The sequence below is a fragment of the Olea europaea genome, chromosome 11 (genome assembly GCF_002742605.1).
Source record: "Olea europaea var. sylvestris chromosome 11, O_europaea_v1, whole genome shotgun sequence".
In the NCBI taxonomy this organism is placed as follows: domain Eukaryota; kingdom Viridiplantae; phylum Streptophyta; class Magnoliopsida; order Lamiales; family Oleaceae; genus Olea; species Olea europaea.
This window is the reverse complement of record NC_036247.1, coordinates 37,114,018-37,132,384: the sequence shown is the minus strand read 5'-3', so window position 1 is coordinate 37,132,384 and position 18,367 is coordinate 37,114,018. Positions and strand designations below refer to the sequence as shown.

General features: G+C 38.2%; 1 pseudogene; it reads right to left on the bottom strand.

The window, feature by feature from the left end:
• The window catches only part of LOC111404825, a 53,434-nt pseudogene that overhangs the window by 18,483 nt on the left and 16,584 nt on the right, over nucleotides 1-18,367 (bottom strand).

The following is an 18,367-nucleotide window of genomic DNA, read 5'->3' as shown; positions in this document are numbered from 1 at the left end:
TTCTACTCAGCCTCAAATTACAATTTCAACAGATGAATATACCTGCCATACACAATTTTACGCTTCTCAACAGTCTCTTACAACTTCTACTTCCACTTTAGCCAACACAGGTAACTCTATAGCTTCTCTCTACTGCATCCCATAATTGGGTCATTGATTCCGGTGCCATAGATCATATGACTGGGAATACAGATATTCTTTCATCTCTTCAATACTCTTCCAATTTATTATGTGTCACTTTAGCTAATGGGTCTACAACTCTTTTTATTGGATGTGAGACTGCACATCCAACAAACTCTCTTCCAATGTCATCCGTTTTATGTTTACCTAAGTTTTCTTTCAATCTTTTATCTGTGAGTCAAATTACTAAATCCCTTAATTGTGGTGTTTTTTTTTTCCTAACCTTTGCTTTTTCCAGGATCTTGGGACGAAGAAAATTATTGGTAGAGAGCGTGAGCTCAATGGCTTATATGTGCTCAATTCTTCCCCTACATAGGTGCCAAGATATACCGCATGCATTGGTACTTATTCTCTTCTGCGGCTCCACTGTCGCTTCAGTCATCCTTCTCTCCCTATTTTGAAGCAATTATGTCCTAATCTTAGTCAAGTGTCTCAATTAGATTGTGAGTCGTGTCAATTGGCAAAACACCATAGAGTATCATATTCTCCTAGAATGAATACACGGGCTATGTCCCCTTTTGATTTAATACATTTAGATATTTGGGGTCCTTGTTCTATTTTATCTAAGTCTAGTTTTTGCTATTTTGTTACTTTCGTGGATGATCATTCTCATGTTACTTGGTTATATCTTTAAAAAAAATCGTTTTAACTATTCTCAATTTTTTGTACCTTTTATGCTGAGATTAAAACTCATTTGACAAATCTATACGTATCTTAAGGAGTGATAATGCCAAGGAGTATTCCTCTTTGACATTTACTTCATTTCTTTCACAGCATGGCATTATTCACCAATCTTCATGTATTGTTACTCCACAACAAAATGGAATGGCAGAAAGAAATAATTGTCATTTATTGGACATCGCACAAGCTCTTCTTTTTCATATGAAAGTTTTAAAAGAATTTTGGGCAAATGCAGTCTCTGCTGCTTGTTACTTAATCAATCGTCTACCTTCATCTCTCTTGGATGGTAAAATTCCTTATTCCATTCTATTTCCCTCTCAGACTCTCTTCTCTCTTGCTCCTAGAATATTTGGGTACTCTTGCTTTGTTCAAGATATGAGACCTCAAATTTTCAGACTTGATCCTAGATCCCTCAAATTTATATTTGTGGGTTATTCTCGACATCAAAAAGGTTATTGATGCTTTTCTTCCTCCCTAGGACGATACTTAGTATCTTCTGATATCATTTTTTTTGAGTTGACACCGTTTCTAGTACTACTGTGTTCTCTATTCTATCTTCTATTGAGTCTGGGAATGACTTCTTTATTTACACTATCACTACACCTATGTTACCAGTTTGTTCTAGTCCTCCTATTCGAAGTGTTTATACTCGTCGTGTGCTACAATCTTCGATGGCACCTGATATTGGCCATGACTTGCTTGCTCTGTCCGTTACTTCACCTCAGGATTCGTCACCTCCTCTTGATCCTACTCTTGATCTTCCCATTGCTCTCTGAAAAGGTAAACGATCATGTACATATCCTGTCTTTTCTTTTGTTTCTTACCATGCATTGTCACCATCTTCCAAGTCTTTCATTGCTTCTTTAGAGCATGTGTCCGTCCCAAAATCTATCTCTGAAGCTTTATCCCATAGTGGCTGGTGAGCAGCCATGCAAGACAAAATTTTGGCACTGGAACATAATCACACATGGGAATTGGTTCCTTTACCCCTCCATAAAAAGGAAATTGGCTACAAATGGGTGTTTACAGTTAAGATGAATCCTGATGGATCTGTTGCTTGATTGAAGACTCGTTAAGTTGCTAAGGGGTATGCTCAAACTTATGGTGTAGATTATTCTAAGACTTTCTCTCCTGTTGCTAAGCTAACTTCTGTTCCGTTATTCATTTCTCTAGCTGCTACCTATCATCGGCCGCTTCACTAGCTGGATGTTAAAAATGCATTTCTCCATGGAGATTTGTATGAAGAAGTTTACATGGAGCAACCACCAAGGTTTGTTGCTCAGGGGGAGTCAGGGAAGGTATGTGCAAACTACAAAAGTCATTATATGGTATGAAACAATCACCCCGTGCTTGGTTTGGAAAATTTAGTGAGGTTGTGATTGAATATGGCTTGAAAAGAAGTGCATATGATCACTCAATATTCTTTTGTTAGTTGTATATGTTGATGATATTGTGATTACTGGTAATGATAGCAGTGACATAAGTATGCTAAAGGCTTTCCTAGGCACAATATTTCAAACAAAGGAGCTAGGTCCTTTGAAATATTTCTCAGGGATAGAGATATCTCGAAATGGTAAAGGAATCTTTCTATCCCAAAGGAAATATGTTCTGGACTTACTAGATGAGATAGGTTTAGTTGAAGCAAAACCTGGTGATACCCCTATGATACCAAATGTGAAACTTGGAGTAGAAGATGGAAATGTGTTTGTTGATGCAGATAAGTACAGGAGGGTAGTGGGAAAGTTGAACTATCTTACAATTACTCGGCCAGATATTGCGTTTCCCATAAGCGTTGCTAGTCAATTTATGTCATCTCCTAGAACTTCACATTGGGATGCCGTAACTAATTTATTAAGATATCTTAAAGGAGCTCCAGGACGTGGAATTCTTTATAGAGAATGTGGTCATTGTAGGGTTGAGTGTTTCTCAAATGCTGACTGGGCAGCTTCTCCCGTGGATAGGTGCTCTACTATAGGGTATTGTGTTTTCGTTGGAGGTAATCTAGTCTCTTGAAAAAGCAAGAAACAAAGTGTTGTAGCTCGATCAAGTGCTCTACGTCAATTACTTGGAAAAGTTGGCATTGATACCTCTCACTCTATGGACTTATGGTGTGATAATCAAGCAGCTATTCACATAGCCACTAATCCAGTATTTCATGAGAGAACAAAGCATATAGAGGCAGACTGTCATTTTATTCGTGAAAAGCTGCAACAAGGATTGATTTCGACTAAGCATGTTAAGACAGGAGAGCAATTAGCTGATGTGTTCACAAAGGCCTAAGCCAGAACTTGAGTAAACTATATTTGTAACAAGTTGGGAATGACTGATATCTATGCTCCAGCTTAAGGGGAAGTGTTATGAAATTATACATCTATTTAGGTTTATATTTATTATTTACATATACAACACACATATATATATAGGGTAGGTGCATAAGTTTAGAACTTTTCTTATTTTGATAGGATTGTTTCCTTATGAGAAACATCCACTCTATGTATATATGTGTGTGTGTGTGTGTGTGTCTATATATATATATATATATATATGTAACCCACGTTCATGAATTAATATATGGAATAAGTTATTTCTCTAAAATTAACAAATAAGAACATGACTTTGTATACGCGTATTTTGATCCGTCTCACTATGCTATCAATGTATGGTCTAAGATTGTCTTATTTCTCGCCATCCGGATGTAGTAAACTGTGTAAGCAAGTGCAATTCTCTTAGCGTTGCTTTGCCAAGATGTCCTTTGAGCTTCCTTTTTAATCCACTTCAAAGCACTAGCTAGTGTAGACATGAATTGTCTCATTCCAAGCCACTTTCAGATCTGTCCCCATGTTTTGTTGCTGAACGGGCATTCAAAAAATAGGCGCTTACTAGATTCTTCCTTAAGTCCACAGAAAACACAACTTCGATCTATTTCTAAATGTTGTAACTTATCTTTGATAAGTAGCCTAGATTGGGCACTTAGCCAAAGAATAAATGAATGTTTCGATGTGATACATGGCTTCCAAACATCTGCTGCCCAAGTTTTGTTAATTCCTTCGGTCGAATATACTCGTATGACTTAGAGACATAATTAGCTTGCCATTGGTACTCCACTTCGCCAATCGCTGGATGGTAGCCTGCACACTATCCTCTTTTTGGATAAACAATCCCCAAATTGTTGACAACTTCTTCATCAATGGAGAGTCATCATTTTTAGGCATCCACTCCCAAATGGTTCCGTCTCTCAAGTATACATGATTGACCTAACGTACCCAAAGAGTGTCTTTCTTGTCTTGAATATTACAAAGTGCCTTGGTTAGCAAAGCATTATTCTAGCACTTTATGTCTCGAAATCCCAATCTTCCCTCACTTTTAGGGAGACAAACATCCGCCTAAGAAACTAGCGCTTTTTTAGAGTTCCAAAGAAAATTCCTGCAAAGCCGAATAATGCTTGACGTCATTATTGCAGGAATCCGAAAGATAGATAACCAAAAGCATTCAACTCCTTGTGAGGCTGCCCTAACCAATTTGGCCCTCCAGCATAAGACAATGATGCACATGTCCATGTATTACTGTATGCTGCAATCTTGTCCAAGAACGGCGCATAGTGATTAACTCTCAACTTTTATGCTGCGAGTGGAATCCCCAAATATCTAAATGACAATTTATCCTTGGGCATGTCCACGACCTCCTGGATTTCATCTAAATCAACCCCTTGAATATCACCCATGTAGAGATTTGATTTGTTCAAGTTCACTTTCAATCCGGAGCAATCATTGAACTTGGACAGGCATTCCATCAATATACGCACTGATACAGCATCACCTCTAGCAAACAACATCAAATCATCCGCAAATGCCAAGTGTTTGATTTTCAAAAACCCACATTTTGAATGGTAATTAAAATTACTATAGGTAGTAGCCGCTTTCAATGATCTTGATAGATATTCAAGACAAATCACCAATAGAAATGGCGATAGAGGGTCTCCTTGCCTTAATCCTCTTTTGCCCTTAATGAAACCATGCAAGCAACCATTAAGTGCAATAGAATATGAAGGATAAGAGATACATACCATCACCCACCTAGTGAATCTTACTTGTGTCAATTAGATAGAAAGAGTAATTGACGGCTAGCAAGTAATTAACGCCAGAATTAGAGATGCTTTGTATAGCTTTGTATAATAGTTGTAATTGTAGAAAATTGCTCAGTTTCCATTCATGTACAATGATAGCTAACATTCAGCCATGTAATTTGCCATATTATTCCTATATATACAAAGGAACCCTCACAATAAGGATCATCGAGTCAAAAGGATAAATCGAATACCTTGACATGGTATCAGAGCCATAATTCTGAATTTCTTCATGGTTTCTCGTGTGACAGAGTCGGTCTTCGGCGGTGTCAGAATTTTCCGACTGCGATAGAGTCAGTCTTCGATGGTGTCGAAATTTTTCGACCTCTTGGGTGCTGTCGGCGTCTTTTGTGGTGACTGGCGACGCCTTCTTTGGGTTTTGTCAAGACTATCCATTTGGGTCTTCCGTGGTGTCCGAGTTTTTGAACTTCTTTGGTGCTGCCGGCATCTCCTGTGGTGGCCGAGACTGGTGCGGTGAACGTGGTGGCCGAGACCGTCGAGGCATGATTAGAGGTTTGATATTAACCCCTGTGTGTTGGACTAATTAATCCATTGTTTAATTGGGGTCTTAAAGTTTACTTGGGCTCGATTTATATTGGGATTATTGTGCTTTCTGCTGGACTTTGGTTTTGCTGAATTTATATTAGGTCCTTTTTTTCCATTAGTATAATTAACTACGTACATCATGTCAACTAATATGTTTGAAACTTTCGGTGTGCGGTTCACGGGTAAAAATTATTCTACATGGGAATTTCAATTTCGATTATTCGTTATGGGAAAAGAATTATGGGGTCACATTGATGGAAGTGACCCAGCTCTTACTGAGAATATTCAATTGGGCCAATGGAAAGTGAAAGATGCTAGGGTTACGACATGGATTTTAGGATCTTTTGATCCTATGATTGTACTAAATCTAAGACCTTATAAGACCGCTAAAGAGATGTGGGAGTATTTAAAAAGGTCTACAATCAAGACAATACAGCTAGACAATTTCAATTGGAGTATGAAATTGCAAATTACACTCAGGCCAATCTCAACATCCAGGATTACTTCTCTGGGTTTCAAAGCTTATGGGGTGAATTTGCTGATATTATCTATGCTAAAGTATCAGTTGAATCTCTTGCTACCGTTCAAACTGTACATGAGCAAAGCAAGCGAGACCAGTTTCAATTCACTCAAATCTAATGAATCGTGATCCGTCCCCTTCTTTGGATGTCTATTTTGGGGAGTTACTTCGTAAAGAGCGGCGTCTTACACCACATGCCACTATTCAACATCAACATATGACCTCAGATGCTGTCGTTTATGTAGCTCATGGGAAAAACAAATGGAGAGACATGAGAAAGATTCAATGCTTCAGTTGCAAGGACTATGGGCATATTGCTACTCATTGTACCAAAAAGTACTGCAATTATTGCAAGAAGTCGGGACACATTATCAAAGACTGTCCTACTCGACCTCAAAATCGTCAGGCTAATGCATATCAGGCTACTACCAGGCCATCGACTTCTGAGACATCATCTACTACTGCCCAATCTGCTCTTACTCCTAAAATGGTGCAACAAATGATTGCATTAGCTTTTGTTGCCTTGGGATTTCAAGGTAAACATAATACTTCATCTCAATCTTAGCTAGTTGATTCTGGTGCCTCAAATCATATGACCAGTTCCTCTGATGGTCTTTATGATATTCGCCTATATCAAGGCTCATCTCATATTCAAACAGCTAATGGGAGTCATTTAGCTATTAATGCTGTTGGTAACATTAATTCTGCTTTTCGAGAAATTTTTATATCTCCTGGTTTATCTACAAATATAATTTCAGTTGGTCAATTAGTTGATAACAATTATGATGCCCATTTTTCTCGTGATGGTGTTCTTGTGCAGGATTAGGTGTCAGGGAAGATACTAGCGAAGGGGCCTAAAATTGGACGATTGTTTCCATTACATTTTTTTATTCCTAGTTGCTTATCTTTGGCTTGTATAACCGTTAACAATAAAAGTGAAGTTTGGCACAAACGTTTGGGACATCCAAACTCCACTATCGTGTCTCATTTGTTAAACTCTGGTTTGTTGGGTAATAAAAATAATTCTTCTCATAATTTGTGCTTTGATTGTTCTACATGCAAATTGGGAAAGAGTAAGACTCTTCCTTTTCCTTCTCACAGTAGTCGTGCCAAAAAGAGCTTTGATATTGTGCATAGTGATGTTTGGGGCATTTTACCTATCACCTCTCATGCCCAGTATAAATATTTCGTGACTTTTATTGATGATTATAGCCGATACACATGGATCTATTTTCTCCGTTTTAAATCTGAAGTACTTTCAATTTTTCAGACCTTTGTGACATATGTTGAGACCCAATTCTCCGCCAGTATTAAAATTTTACGATCTGATTTAGGTGGAGAATATATGTCCCATGAGTTTCATGATTTCTTGAAACAAAAAGGGATTTTGTCTCAACGATCATGTCCTTATACCCCTCAACAAAATGGGGTGGCAGAACGAAAAAATTGTCATGTACTGGATGTTGTTCGTACATTATTACTTGATTCCCATGTTCCTTCAAAATTCTGGGTTGAAGCAGTGTCCACTGCAATTTATTTAATCAATAGATTGCTTTCACTCTCCATATTATCGCCTTCATAATGAACATCCTACTTATCATGACTTGCATACTTTTGGGTGCATTTGTTTTGTTCACTTACCTTCTCATGAATGACACAAGCTTTCTGTACAATCTGTTAAGTGTGCTTTTATGGGCTACAGTGTTTTACACAAAGGTTATGTTTGCTATGATCCATGTTCTAACAGATTTCACATTTCTCGTAATGTTGTTTTCTTTTAGCAACAATCTTTCTTTCATACTCATGCTCAACATTTACCTGAAATTAGTATTCTCCCATGCTTTGGTGATTTGACTTCTCATCCTGAAAGATTCAAGCCTGGACTCGCCAAATAGGCCTCTTGCTGAAGTTGACCTCACATCTGATCTTGTCCAACCCCTCTCTTCTGAGCCTGAGTTGGCATCAGATACTGATGTACCTCCGGGTCCTCGACGATCTACCCGTATTTCTCGCCTACCTGATAAATATGGTTCTTTTCATTCATTTGCCACTACATTGACATATATACCTCCTAGTTATTCAGAAGCAGCCAAACATGAATGCTGGGGGAAGGCTATGGATGAAGAACTTCGAGCACTTTAGGATAATCATACTTGGGATGTTGTTCCTTATCCACCCAATGTCAAGGCTATTGGTTGTAAGTGGGTATATTCTATTAAGCTTCGTTCTGATGGAACTCTGGATCGTTATAAAGCCCACCTAGTTGCTCTCAGAAATAAATAGGAATATGGGGTAGATTATGATGAGACATTCGCTCCAGTGGCAAAGATGACTACAGTGAGCACTGTTCTTTCTATTGCAGCCTCTCAGAGTGGCCTCTTCACCAAATGGATGTCAAAAATGCTTTTCTTCATGGTGATCTCAAGGAAGATATTTACATGACACCTCCTCCGGGCCTTTTTTTCCTCTTCTTCACAAGTATGTAAGCTGAAGAAGTTTCTTTATGGGCTGAAACAGGCTCCTTGAGCATGGTATGAGAAGTTTCGATCTACTTTGTTACAACTTTCTTTTATCCAGTATCAGTATGACTCCTCCCTATTTCTTTGTAAGACATCTACAGATATTGTTCTTTTACTTGTATATGTGGATGATATTGTTATCACTGGCACAGATTCTGGTTTGATAATTCAACTCCAGCAGCATCTACAGGCTTCCTTTCACATGAAAGATCTTGGTCCTCTAACATATGTTTTGGGCTTGGAAGTACACACTGATTTCACAAGTATATTTTTGAACCAACACAAATACATCCAAGACTTGATCCTTTGGCTGGTCTTCAAGATTCTTCTTCTGTCGATACTCCTCTGGAAGTCAATGTTAAATATCATCGTGAAGAGGGTGAGCTCCTTCCTGATCCGACTATCTTTCGTCAATTAGTTGGAAGCCTCAACTACTTGACCATCACTAGGCCTGATATATCATTCGCAGTCCAACAAGTCAGTCAGTTTATGTAAACTCCACGACATCTTCATCTTGTGGCAGTTCGTCGCATCATTCGGTATCTCCAAAGTACTCCTCATCGTGGATTGTTTTTCCCTTCTGGGTCTCCTATTCGTCTTGTTGCATTTAGTGATGTAGATTGGGTGGGCTGCCCTGATACTCGTCGTTCTGTTATGGGTTGGTGTATGTTTCTTGGTAATTCTTTGATTTCTTGGAAGAGTAAAAAGCAGGCACGTGTGTCTAAATCTTCAACTGAATCTGAATATCGTGCCATGTCCGCTGCTTATTCTGAGATTATGTGGCTCTGTGGGCTTTAGCTGAACTTAGCTTTCCTCGGTCTGATCCTACACCCCTTCATGCGGACAACACGAGTGCTATTCAGATTGCTGCAAATCCAATATATCATGAGCGTACAAAGCATATCGAAGTAGATTGCCACTCAATTCGAGAGGCTTTTGACACAAATATTATTTCTCTTCCGCATATCTCAACTGATCTACAGATTGCCGACATATTCACTAAAGCCATGACACGACAACGTCATCTCTGTCTTGTGGGCAAATTGATGCTTCTTGATCACCCAGCATCAATTTGAGGGGGGATGTCAATTAGGTAGAAAGAGTAATTGATGGCCAGCAAGTAATTAACGCCAGAATTAGAGATGCTTTGTATAGCTTTGTATAATAGTTGTAATTGGTAGAAAATTGCTCAGTTTCCATTCATGTATTCCTATATATACAAAAGAACCCTCACAATGAGGATCATCGAGTCAAAAGGATAAATTGAATACCTTGACAACTTGAAATCACATTCCCACCAAAACCAATTTCAAGAAGCTCCATTCAATAGAGTCATACACCTTTCGAAGATCTATTTTAAGTATGCATCTCGGTGAAACTCTCTTCCTAAAATATTGTCTCAATAATTCTTGAGCAAGGTGGACATTTTCTATCGAACTCCTACCTTTCACAAATGTAGTCTGTGATTGATTGATAATAGTCCCCAATACTGGTGCCAATCTATTAGAAAGGACCTTAGTAATGACCTTATAAGTGACATTGCAACATGAGATAGGTCTATAATCACCAACAGTGGATGCATGACTACCTTTAGGAATTAAGGTAGTGATGTTGTGATTAATTTCTTTAAGCAGCGAACTAGACTCAAAAAATTCAGTTATAGCCTCCACAAAATCACCCCCGACTGTACTTCATGCTTTCTTGAAGAAACATGATGTGTAGCCGTCCAGACCCGGTGATTTATCCTCTCCAATATCAAACAAGGCTACCTTTATTTCTTGTGCGGTGATATCTATGCCAAGAGCATTTACATATTCCAATGAGAGTAGTGGCCCCTCGCTGAAAATATTAGGATCAATGGATTCACAAGCATTACTCGTTCCTAGGAAATTTTGATAGAATCCGACATATTCATTAGCCACTTATTCTTGTGAGGTCGTGGGGTGCCCATCATCTTTAATAACTGTCACAATGAAATTTCTTTTCGCATTCCTCTTTTCCATGGAGTGGAAGAATTTCGTACATTTATCACTCTTTTTCTAGAAGGCATATTTTGCTTGTTGGTAGAAAAAACTTCTTTCCGCTTCACAAATATCCATCGCTTTTTCCTGTAATTGTGTGACTTTACTTTGCAAATCTATATTGTTGGGTTGATCATGAACCTCCATTTGGACAGGCTGCAATTCATTCTTAGCCCTATTAGCCTTGTTAGCAATGTGTGCGAATCCTCTTTGGTTGAGCTACTTTAAGACTTCTTTCAACCTATGTAACTTTTTACACAAAATAAACTGTTTAGTACCTGAATGTACTTATTCCAATTAGCTGCAACCTAGTTTTGAAAAACTGAGTGTTCTGCCCACATGTTGAAGAATTTAAAGTGTTTCCTTTTAATCCCATTGTTGAAATCCCAAAGATATGATAATATCTTAGTTGCCTTAGTTAACTATTGTATTTAGGGAAATTTGCAATTATTGTAATTAGGCATAATTCTTGGAGATTAGGTAGGATTTGAGAATATTTTTTATTTCCTTATTTTAGCCTCTCTTGAGTACTATAAAAGAGGGCACTCGGCTGTAATGTAAAACAAGGAAAAAAAAGACACTTTTCTCATCTCTTTTCAAGTCTCTCAAACTACATGGTATCTGAGCCGGTCGAGGCTCAACCTAATGGCAGAAACAATCGACACTAGTAAAGGGTCAATGACCTCCGAGTCCCACGATGGCGAAACTAAAACCATTCCCTCCATGAGTCTGGTGGAAATTGATATCTCATCTTTCCAACTCACGATCGAAAAATTAAACAGAAAAAATTTCAGAGAACGGACCCAATCTATCAAGTTGATCACCAATGGGAAAGGAAAGTTAGGATACCTGACTAGGGACGTAAAGAAGCTCACCTCAACCGAAGTAGTCCGTTTGCAAAGATGGAACTCAGAAAATTCCTTGGTGACTGCATGGCTCGTAAACTCTATGATTCCTTCCATCAGAAAGTCCTATCTATTATTACCAAGTGCAAAAGACATATGGGATGCTGTAAAAGACATGTACTCCGATTCAGAGAACGCATCACAAATTTTCAAAATAAAAAATAAACTATGGCAAATCAAGCAAGGAGACAGGGAAATGACTGATTAATACATTGAAATGGTGGCTTTGTGGCAAGAATTGGATTTAAGCACAGAGGAAGAATGGGCTTGTCCAACCGACTGCTCGCGTTACATGAAAAAGGTAGAGAGTGAGCGTGTCTTTGAATTCATGGCAGGCTCAACAATGAGTTGGACGATGTCAGGGAAGAATTCTTAGCCGACGCTCGTTACCGTCGACACGTGAGGTCTTCTCAAACGTTCGCCACGAAGAAAATTGTTGAGCCGTGATGTTTGAACAAAGGGAAGAATGGGCCTGCTAAGGTAGAAGTGTCGCCCTTAATGTTAAAGACACCTGGGCCTCACAAGTTTGGGCCACAACAATGTAAAGGTGGTGAAACTGGGCCAGAAAATATGGGCCTCCTATCTAAAGGTTATCTATAAGCCAATTAACGAAGAAAACAAATTGCTATGCTAAATTCCTCTCTTCATATTGTATTTTTCAGGACCTATCATCGGGGAAGACGATTGACAGTGCTAAGGAGTGAGGGACTCTACTACTTTGATGAGGTTGATATAAGTAAGCAAGATCAAATTGCTATTTGTAATTCTGCATCTGTCTCTAGTAATAGTGAAATTTTGTTATGGCATTTTAGAATGGGACATTCTAATTTTCAGTATTTGAAAAATGTATTTCCTTCTATTTTTCGGAATAAAAGACTAGTCAATTTCAATGTGAATTCTGTGAACTTGCTAAGCACCAAAGAACATCGTTCCCCAAATCCACATATAAACCATCGAGACCATTTACAATTATTCATAGTGATGTATGGGGTCCCTCACGAATACCTAATCAAACTCATACAAAGTGGTTTGTCACATTCATTGACGACCACAACCGAATTTGTTGGGTATATCTCTTAAAGGAAAAATCTGACGTCCATTCTGCATTTATCAACTTCCACTCCATGGTACAAATCCAATTTGAAACACATATTAAAATTTTGCACAGACAATGACACAGAATACTTCAATAAAAATTTGGGAGATTTCCTTCAAACACAGGGGATAATTCATCAAAGCTCTTACGTTGAAACTCCCTAAAAAAAAGGGGTTGTTAAATGAAAAAATAGACACCTCCTAGTGGTTGCTCGAGCCTTGATGTTTACTACAAATATACCAAAAAGATTCTGGGGGTACGCTATCTTAACAACCACTTACCTCATCAATTGGATGCCTAGTCATACCTTAAACCTTGACTCACCTCTTAAACGATTCCAAAACTCTTTTCCGAATTCTCGACTCAACTCGAACCTCTTACTCAAAGTGTTTGGTTGTACTGCCTTCATCCATATCCCTAACAATCATCAAAATAAACTCGTCCCTCAAGCTATCAAATGTGTCTTTATTGGATACTCTCATACTCAGAAAGGATACAAATGTTACGATCCTTCCACAGGAAAAGTCTTTGTGAGTCTCGATGTCACGTTTTTTGAAAACACTCCATATTTTCGCCAAACCTCTCTTCAGGGGGAGAATCAAAGTGAAGATTGGTACCTAAACTTAGATCTTCTTCCCTTAGAGTCTGTCTCAATCATACCTTCTAGTTCTTCTATGCTATTAACAAGAGATAGCTTGAACTCAGGAGGGGATGCAGAAAAGCAAAGAGATAATGAGATGCTTGTCTACTCAAGAAGATCAAAAGCAAAGCAGGAGGAGGACTTCACACCTGAAATACCAAAAGAGTCAGAACCTATGGTAGCTCCAGAATCCCATGACACCACAAAAGTATCAGAATCCTCAAATATTAATCTTCCCATTGCACTCAGAAAACAAACTCGATCATGTACTCTTTATCCCATTTCAAAGTTCATGTCCTATAATGCTCTATCAATAGAATTCCGCATTTTTATCTTTCATCTTGACAACACCAAAATTCCTAAGAACATTCAGGAAGCCTTGGAAGTTCCAAAGTGGCGAGAGACAATAATGGATGAAATGCGAGTATTGGAAAAGAACAAAACTTGAGAGATAGTAGAGCTGCCTAAAGGAAAAAAACCAGTTAGATGCAAATGGGTCTTCAACCTAAAATACAAAGCTGATGGAAAAATAGAAAGGTACAAGGCTCGATTGGTTCCTAAGGGATACACACAGACATATGGAATTGATTACACAGAGACATTTGCATTTGTGGCAAAATTGAATACTATTCGAGTACTTTTATCATTGGCAACAAATTTAGATTGACCCCTTCAACAAATGGATATTAAGAATGCATTCCTCAGTGGAGAATTGGAAAAAGGGATTTACATGACACTACCTCCAGGTTTTTGCAAAGCAGGCAAAAAGAATCAAACATATAAACTCAAGAAGTCACTATATTGTCTCAAACAGTCATCTAGGGCATGGTTTGACAGATTTGCAAAGGTACTAAAGAGGCAAGGATACCAATAAGGACAGTCAGATCACACTATATTCCCCAAGCAATTTGATGATGGGACGAAAATAGTATTAATTATTTATGTTGATGATATAATCTTGATAGGTAACAACATAATAGAAATGGACAGACTAAAAGAAGAGTTTGGCAGCAGAATAAATCGGAACAGAAATATCATTTGATTCGTCGATCCTCAAAAAAAGAAATAAGCAAAGTTCCATCGTTGAGTGACAAATGGGAAATTTATGGAAAGTTATGCGATACTTCTTAGGAATGGAAATAGCAAGGTCACATAGAGGTATGAATGTCTCGCAAAGAAAACATATACTTGATGTCCTTACCGAGACTGGAATGCTTGGATGTAAATTGAGTGATTCACCGATCAACGTAGAAAAAAGGTCAAGAATGTCGACAACTCTGTAGATATTGACAAATATCAAAGACTCGTAGGTAAGCTAATCTATTTTCCACATACTAGACCTAATATTGCATTTGCAGTTAGTGTCGCAAGCCAACATATGCATTCTCTGAAGGAAGCTGATCTGGAAGCAGTCTACAAGATACTCAGATATCTCAAGGGATCTTCCGGAAAAGGATTATTCTTCAAGAAGAATGATGAAAAGTGAATAGAAATCTTTACAGATGCAGACTAGGTTGGTTCAACGGATGATAGAAGGTCAACTACTGGATATTGCACCTTTATATGGAGTAATCTAGTAACTTGGAAAAGTAGGAAGCAAAATGTTGTAGCTAGAAGTAGTGCTGAAGCCGAGTTTAGAACAGTAGCACAAGGAATATGTGAGGGACTGTGGTTAAAGAAACTTCTAGAAGAGTTGGACGTTACATTGACGGCTCCAATTAAACTGTATTGTGGTAACAAAGCTACAATCAACATTTCTCCCAACCCGGTTCAATATGATCGAACTAAACATGTAGAGGTAGACAGACATTTTATCAAAGAAAATGTAAATGAAGGAACTATTTGTATAACATATGTTCCTACACGGGAACAAACTGCAGACATCTTCACCAAAGGTCTATCTCGACAAAAATTTGATGATTTTATTCACAAGTTGGATATGATCAACATTTACGATCCAACTTGAGGGGGAGTGTTGAAATCCCAAAGATATGATAATATCTTAGTTACCTTAGTTAACTATTGTATCTAGGGGAAATTGTAATTATTGTAATTAGACATGATTCTTGGAGATTAGGTAGGATTTTAGAATATTTTTTATTTCCTTATTTTAGCCCATCTTGAGTACTATAAAAGAGGGAACTTGGCTGTAATGTAAAACAAGAGAAAAAAAAGAAAATTTTCTCATCTCTTTTCATGTCTCTCAACCTATACCCACTAGCTGGAAGATTGTCACGATACAAGGAAAATAATCCGACAAATGCCTCGATGGCTGAAAATCCGCTAAGGCGTGAAAACCCGCTTGCAACCACAACTCATTTACCATGGCTCTATCAATCTTGCTCCACACCGAAAGTATGCTCCCGTATGAATTCTTAGTCCATGTATAAAAGCAACCCATGGACCTCAAATCCGAAAGACCCACATTCAAACAGCAATCCGCAAATTCTTTAATTTTATATGGAGTGACATCCGCTCCATTGCATTTTTCAGTACTAGGTAAAAATTTACTTCTATAACAAATTGTGATATAAAACGAGAAAATGAAATATCAAAAACTGAGTGTGATAGATTATAGATGGAAAAATAATAGGATGGAAGACTAAAGCAAATAGAACATACTTGAAGAAAGGTAGGTGGAAGTTTTGGCTCACCAATAATTCAAAGATATGATTCCACCTGTACCCAACAAAATATTTTTAATTAGAAGTGCTCAAAAAGAGCACAGTCATAATTAAAACATCTATTCCATTCTTTTTATGACCAAGACAAACAAAAAGACAACTATAATTTGTCGAAATCAACGTTTTAGAAAAAAGAAGGATTAAAGGAAGAGGAAGATAAAGTAGATCTTTGATAGTCAAAACACAGCAGATGAGAGCACGCCCTAATTTGATCCACCTATTCCATTCTTATTCATAAGCAGAGAAGAACAAAAACACTCCATAATCTCTAAAATTGATTTTTAGAAAAAGCAGGATGAAAGGAAGAGGAAGTAACAATAACAAAGATTACAGATGGTGAAAACACACCAAACAGATTAAAGAAGCATCAACCTAACAATTAGCTACTTTGTCTAAGACCACAGCCAGCGAACGATATGTTGATCTTTCACTTACATTCAAAATAGGATCCATAAAAACCAAACTTACCTCATAGTCAAAACAAATCCATTAAGATTAGAGGAGCAAAAAGATTAGAGGAGAAATCATCACAAGAGGAAAATCCTTAGAGACTCATCTTCTTCTTTTCCCGACTAGACAACCACACCATCCTTCCTTTTCACAACAGCTAAATTTTCACAATCCTATTCAACATCGCTAGGAGTATAATGCTGATGTGAAATATTGTCTAAAGGAGATTGCAGCCTAGTCAGGTAGTTACATTCTTTAAGTGAGAGTGTTAGGCAATTTGTTGTTAAACGACCCCCCGGGCTATGATGTAACCCCGGTTTTATCTATTATCAATTGGCCTTGGCCATATGATTGATTTGTATGTCGACACAATTATCGAGACAACTCAATTCACATTCCTATGGACCGTTAGAAGCAACCTATTGTTAATAGTATTGCTCACAGTCCGTCCCATTTCCTTGGAGGGCTATGATATTAATTTGAAGCCCATTATTTTAAGTCGAGCTTTGTTTGGTCCAGTAAATAAACCTAACCTAACTTACCTTGTTTGGTCACTTGTTTGGCTTATATTCTAGACCTCCACTATGAAGAAAGTTCCATCTCTCTCTTGGACTGCTTCTCTCGGCTTCTCCTCTTTCATATGACCTTTGTGGTTTTCTTGTGGGCATATTATTGTTCTTCATCTTGTCCAACTCTTTGTGAGTATATTGTAGTAACCGGAGGTGGGAATTGGTGGTGGTATTTCGGCATTGTCTCAACCCATGGGTGGTGTCGATCTATTTGGTGAAACTGAGCCCGGTTTACCTTGGTATTTGCTAGAACTTGGCCCTACAACCGGTATCAGAGCGTGGGTCACCTTCTCAGGCCAGAAATCCACCAAAAACGACGGCGTTTTCGCGTTTGTCATAGAGAAGCCAAACCTGCAATCGTGAATTCCGGCCAAACCAGGAACTTTTCGGCAAAACTGACCCCATACCCGAAACCAGCAGGCAGAGGTACTCCTCCTAGTGGGGCGCGTAGTGGCAGCGGCGCACTCCGACGACGGCGCGTGGGCCTCCATTGGCGGCGCGTGGTGGCATTTTTCGGTGAACTTCCTTCGGGCAGTTTGCTCATTTTAATCCCCTGAACGCACTGACACTATTCATTTTCTATTTCAGGTTACATAGAAAAAGTTGGACAATTTTGCCCCTGTGGATCGACGATTGAAACTGCATATATCTACTGAATTATTTTAGGCCAAAATTGCGGCCCTAAAGCAATAGATTTGCATCTCTCTCGATTATACGGACTCAGACACGTCCGCTCTAATATATTGGTTTAACCCGTTTATTTCAGTATTAGCGCGTCACCGTGTGGGGTGACAATAGGTTGGGGGTTGTCATTGCTTGTCAATCATTGCTTGTGCTAGAATTAGGGTTACGTGCTCTTGATTGTTTTTTGATTGAGTATTTGCTTTTGGGTTAAAATCAGTTTTGTAATTCTTAGTGATCTAATTACTATGAAACTAGTTATCTGCTAGACGTGTCTTTTGTTGCATTGTTACTTCCGCTGCTTACTTATTCCGTTAGAAATATCGTGACCTTACCCGTTCGAACATTCCCTTGATCTAAGACCGCGAGTCGTACGAAACCCTAGGAATCTAGAACGGTGTATACTGTCTGTGACCCTAGGACTACTTTGTGTGATTTGATTGTGGTTTGTGCATTCTTTGACTTTTGTGTAAAGATGACAACTCACAACTTTGATTTGAGAATTTTTAATGGAAAGGGTGACTTTGCTATTTGGCAACAAAAAATGAAGGGCATTTTAATCCAACAAAAGGTTTCAAAAGCCATTGAAGGCAATTTTTCAACTGATTTTTCACAAGAACAAAGAGAAGAAGCCGATGAGCTTGCTTATACCTCAATAATTTTACACTTATTTGACGTCATTTTAAGAAAGGTGGGTAAACTGAAAACCACTAAAGAACTTTGGAAAAAATTAAAAAACTTGTATTTGCTTA